A 5,870-nucleotide genomic window follows, 5' to 3' on the forward strand; every position below is an offset into this window, starting at 1 on the left:
CATTTAGAATTATATTCATAATACATGTTGAATAAATCCTCTTTATACTTATGTGCTGTTTCTTTTGGTCAATGACATTGCTTAACCAATCCATTGATGTTTCAGATGAATGTTTTACAAGGCGTTGCATAATCTGGTTCAGTGATGATGGTGTCGATCTTGGGAAAAGCTGCTCAAAAGTCAAACATTCATTAAAACCCCTCACAGGTTGAAGTGTCTCAGTAAAATGAGAGTTTTATCCTCCTCCTCCTCATCATCATCATCTGTATTTTTGTTCAAACCTTTATCTCCCCTCCCCCCCCCCCCCCCTCAAAAAAAGGACTTTTGAACTAACCCCCGCTGGGACTCTAATGCCGCTTGACGCTCGTTAATGTGGCCATGTTGAAACGCCAACGAGCCACCGAACTCATTTACGATCAGTTGGAAGTTCGCGGTCGCGTTCCTGGTTGTTCTCAGCCGCAGAGCGCGGGCTTCCGCCGGAGAATTAGACTTTCAGGTGGAAAGTCAATTGTCAAAGCCTGAGCGCCTCATTGTGTCTGAGAGCAGCGGGTCTGGTCACTCTCCTGCTGTCTCTGAGGCGCTTTCAAGAAAGCCCACCCGGAATCTCTTTATTTCTGTTTTTAACCAGCATTTTTTTTTATTATTATTTCTGAAATCGTCTTTTAGAAAACACACACACAGAAATACGCAGTAGGATTTTTTTTTCTCCCCCCCCAATCCACCTGTGTGTTCTGCCTGCAGGCACCGGGGGCTCTCTTACACATTCCCCAGGAGCGACGGACACAAGTCGCCCCGCTTCGACAAAACATGTCCCGTTTTAAAGCGGATTTTCTGGGCTGCAGCCGGCCACGCGACGGGGTTGATCCAGACGGAGGGAAGCACTGAGATAAAGAGAGAAAAGGGAGGAAAAAAACAGCTAAGGTGAGAGGCTCAAACAGTCCAATTTATTTATTATTACTATTATTATGTTATTAATCCCCGAGCTGGGGGCGCGCAAAGTTTTTGAAGCTCCGCTGTGACGCACGCCGAGTAGGTGGCCAAAAAAAAAAAAAAAAAATTGCGCGTCGTGATTAGATGAAGTAAGATTTAAGAGCAGGAGCTTTCTGTTTGCCTCATCTCTTTATCCCCTTGTGTTTCTTTTTTCTTTTTTTTTTTGTGCTCGCATCTTTCCACTGCTGAGAATCGGCACAATCATCACCTTGGATGCTTAAGTCAGAAATCAGATGTGGTCTTCTTGACGCGCGAGTTGAAAGACAAGCTCGGTTCATCATTTGAGAGATGTTTATTTATTTATTTATCTGTTCGTTGATAGCTCCTGAGTTTTTTTTTTTAGATTTATTATAAGGACGTGCAGTTGGTGCGCCGCGGAGCTTTCCACTGAATACACACTCCTCTGGTTTTCTCTAATGCCTCACGTTCCAATGAGGTGAGAGTTCTGCGAGCCTTTTGACCCGCATTAAACGGAGCCTGAGCATCTGACTGGAGACCTCCGACTCTGACTGGAGACCTCAGACTCTGACTGGAGACCTCCGACACGCCGAGCCGTGTAGTGGAGTTGTCAAACTGTAAACCCGCGCGCCAAGTGTCACGGCCCTAGTTATGCTGGCACTACCACCCTGTTCTCCTGTCTACACTCTGTGATAATCAGTTAAAGTGCGACTGCGTGCAGAGCTGCAGGAAGCGGCTTTAGAAGAAGGAGAGAAAAAGCCTAATTAAGATGAGCTGAAGACATGGCGCGTCAATCTGCAGGGGCGGTCCCAGAAAGTTCTTAAACGGTGCCCTCTAATCTTTGGTTTCTATGTTGAAGAATTTTGATCCACTTTTTTTTTTTTTTTTTGCACACACTCCTTCAGATTTCACATGTGCAAAGCTGTTTGTAGCTGTGTTTCCATTATAAATGTGCACACAACTTTGGCGATATTCCTCTAATTTAAAAAAAAAGATACAATCTCGCAATTATCTGTATTTAGAAATGTGGTAGAAATCAAATGTGAATACGTTTGTTAATAAGTTTGTGGTTTTATCCACCTGCAGTAACATTTGCTTGTTGATCACGTGACTTGTGTGATGTGGAAAAAGAGTGTTTCCGTTACAGTTTTTTTTTAATACACACATTTTGATAAACTGAAAATCCACCTCAACCTAGCACAAATTTTGTGCTAGGTGTGTGTGTGGGGATGAGGATTGGTGTGTTTCCATTAAGCAAATGTACTTTTGTGAATCCGATTTTCTCATTTATATGGTCAATAGAAACAGCTTAAAGCATCATTGTACGTAAATGTGACTAAATGGGAGATGACACATGCAAAAATCACATACAAAATGTATAAAACCCACGTATGGCACTCTGGAAAAGAATGAATTTTCTGAAATACAGAAATTGCCATGTGAAGTCAATAGGAATTCACATGTGAACCTATGATGTAAAATAACACCCTTGTAAAAGCCCACAAGTGGAACAATTCTAGCACGTGTTTCACATGTGGGAATTACATAGCAGTAACATGTGCAACACATGAAGGGAAACTTACATGTGGAAGTTGTTTTCACATGAGAAGCACATGTGTAAATATTTCATAGGTGGAACATTTTAGATGGGGGGTAAAATCATACATGTGAACCATATCTAGGAAGTTTTCCCATATCTCAGGCAGGAATTATGTCATGTAGTAACATGCGAAAGGTGGGAAATTGTTTCACATGTATAAATTATATCGAGTCAAAACATGTTTAGCACTTGGGGTAATGTTACGTAGACCACTCGTATGGAAAAATTGTTCATGTTGGAGACATTTTCCAACGTGTTGCTCATGTAGAAATTAGAACATGTGAAGCCCATTGAGATTTATCCACATGTAAAACGTGTTTTTCCACATCTTACAGATTTTGCTGACATTCTTGCCTTGGTCCTAAATATTTAATTTAAGGGCGGTGCTTGGATTGGTAGCTGGCAATATAAAGGACAAACTGAGACAACTGTGACAAATTGATTGAACATTTTTTTTAATTTGTAAAAAACTAAACTCATATTTTCTATGGATTCATTAAAAAATTAAGCAATGTTCAAGCATTTATTTCAGAAAACTTGGGTGCATATCTTGCGGCTAATGAAAATTTAAACAGAACTTAAAACAAAAGTATTTTTATTACATAAAAAAATGCTGTGTATTAGCCATGTCGTGGCTGTTCCCTATAGCTGGTACTTTCTCAACCACATGTTGGTCCTTCCACTTAACTTTCCACTGAACCCAGCTGTATGTAATGACAGCAGATCTGAAGGCTCGGCCAGTTTGACCTCCTCTTGGTTTTTCTCTCATATGGTGTTTCATGCGTTTGTAGACTGAAAATATCTTAGATGCATTTACTGAATCGGTATTTGACCTGCCAAACAAGGTCAAATCAGAGGTACATCTTTTAGTGTATCCATCCATCCATCCATCCATCCATCCATCCATCCATCCATCCATCCATCCATCCATCCATCCATCCATTTTCTTTCACCCTTGTCCCTCAGTGTGGTGAGGAGGGTTGCTGGTGCCCATCTCCAGCTAACGATCGGGGCGAGAGGCGGGGTCACCCTGGACAGGTCGTCAGTCTGTTCATTCTTTGATATAAAAACAAATATTTGCGCACTTTTTAACGTAACAGAGCGTTTTAGCTCATCAACACGGCCCAGACAAATGTTTCACTATCAGATCCCCCCCCCCCCGGACTTTCTCCAATTTTCAGAAGACATACTTTTTTCCCCTTAAAAGCTTCATTATTCCCTTGAGCCTGCGGGGACGCGCACCTGCGTGTGGGACATTTAACGCATCTCGTGAACTCCACTAAAAAGAGGTTCAACTCCTCCCTTCAGAGTTTCAACTGGGTCCCGATAGAGGATGGTGCTGCTGCTGGTGCTGCTGCTGCTGAATGCGGTCCGCTCGGCGCTGGCTGCAGTTTGAAGACGAACTGGAGGAGGTGGAGGGGAGCAGAGGAGAGAAACACCCTATAGGTGTGCGCGCGTATGTGTGTGAACGAGAAGAAGAAGAAGAAGAAGACGAGGGGGGTGGGAGGGGGGGAAGCTGAGCGTGAGCCCGGGAGCGCATTATCTGGGCGCTCGGTGTGCCACGGAGAGACGCGACCAGGAGAAGATGCGGATCACCTCAGCAGCCGAGACTAACTGGTGGGATTCATGTCCCCCGCAGCTGAGTGGCTGAAACCTATTCGTAGGATGAAAATAGGAGGATCTCACACCGGCAGGTCAAAGTTTTTTCTCTCCGTAGTTGGATTTTTTTAATTCTTTTTTTTTTTTTCTTCCCCTGACGCCCGTGATGGAGCGCCACTTGGGAGAGAGAGGATGATGGACACTTTGGCACCTGCAGCACTCGTCCAGAAAAGCCCTCCGTCTCCACAACAAGGCGCGCGCGCTGCTGACCGAGCCCTCAGGACGGCGATCGCTCATTTGTTTTGAAGTGGAAGAGGGGCAAAAAAAGGCGGCTCGCACAGGAAGGCAAAAAAAAAAAAAAAAAAAAAAAAAGATTGGTAAAAAAAAAAAAGAGAGAAAAGAGAGAGGTGTGAGCTGGGGGATGTTGCGCGCAGCGATTCCTCGGAGACCCGACGTGCGCACTCATCATATTCCCGCCGAGGAGCGCACCTTAAAGAGAAGAGCTCCGGTCTGCCTTCACTGCTCACTCCCGCTGCTCGGAACTTGTTGAGCGGCTCTACAGAAGGGATATAAACCCCGCGGGGACGCGAGAAATGTAAGTTCTCCCTTTGTTCGTGAAGTTTGCGTCGAAATACGGCAACACCGTGGAGGTGGAGTTGAGGGGAAGTTAACCGTGCTCCGGCTTTGGATGCGTTTCTGCCTGCAACAACGGGCACTTTTGTGGTTTGGGGGACAAAATGCTCGTGGAGACGGGGGACGTAAATTTGGAAATCGAGTGTTTCCTTGGGACGTTTTAGGACGCGCCCCCTTGTGGAAGCTGCGGCCGACCGCGTCGCTATTCACTATATTCACTACTGCTTTTGTGTCAACCTTGTGTGTAGTTATTAGAACGGCTGCAGCCTTGTCCACTGCTTAAAAATGAATTAAGTCAAAATGCTTAGTTTTGCTGCTGATATTTTTATTTTACTTTTTTTTTTTTTTTTTTTTGCTTTTAAGTCTGTATGAATTAGCCCTCAGGCAGATACTGACCTCAGCAGAAGCTGTTAATGCATGCCCGTGTTTTTTTTTTTTTTTGGCCTTGAATGAAATAATAATCCTAATTATTTTTTAAAGAGACTGTTATCATGGATACACATGAATATGCTTGCTTGCTAGTCCGAGTCAAGGTAGAAAAAGGGTCAACGTGTCAAATTCACATTAAAGTCAACCTACATCTCATCGGTTTCACTTTAAAACAGAATTTTGGAGATAATTCAATTTTAGTTATTAAATTTGTTAAGCATTTCAAGCTAAATCTCAAAAGTCCTCCAATGGTAAAGAAATTAAGTTTCTTTAACTCATTTCTTTTTTTTACCAATGAGTGAATTGTTAAAGGGGACAAAAAACGTGGAGATTAACAAACGGGTCTAAGTATTGAAGTGAAGCCTTTTCTCGGGGCATTTAACGGTGCGCCCCCTTGTGGATCCCTTTGACCACATCGATGTAAGACGTAATTACACGGTGACATTGCGTCATTATACTGGGCTCAGCCTCGTTGAAGAAACCATTCCCTTCACTATTAATAAAGTAATTGCCTCTGGTGTTCATGGTTGAGTCAGAATTAGAGGCTGGCAGTGCCTCTAAACACTCTAAAAAGATCATTTTGAAGGAAATCAAGCATTATCCAATATTATTTCTGAAAATGTTCTATAAAATCAAATTATTTGGTCTAATTCACAGTAAA

The 5,870-nt window shown here is 43.1% G+C and overlaps 1 protein-coding gene across 10 annotated transcripts in view; it reads left to right on the plus strand.

The window, feature by feature from the left end:
- The first annotated feature begins 429 nt into the window (after positions 1-429).
- Positions 430-5,870, plus strand: part of ntng1a (netrin g1a) — a 160,854-nt gene continuing 155,413 nt past the window's right edge. For 9 of the 10 annotated variants that reach the window (XM_008438362.2, XM_008438363.2, XM_008438359.2 and 6 more), the window contains exon 1: positions 4,498-4,742. The gene's annotated coding sequence lies outside the window, so the exon portion shown is untranslated. Of the gene's footprint in view, positions 922-4,497; positions 4,743-5,870 lie in introns of those variants that run through there. The other variant, XM_008438353.2, reaches the window with a different exon arrangement.

This window comes from Poecilia reticulata, linkage group LG20, assembly GCF_000633615.1.
Source record: "Poecilia reticulata strain Guanapo linkage group LG20, Guppy_female_1.0+MT, whole genome shotgun sequence".
In the NCBI taxonomy this organism is placed as follows: domain Eukaryota; kingdom Metazoa; phylum Chordata; class Actinopteri; order Cyprinodontiformes; family Poeciliidae; genus Poecilia; species Poecilia reticulata.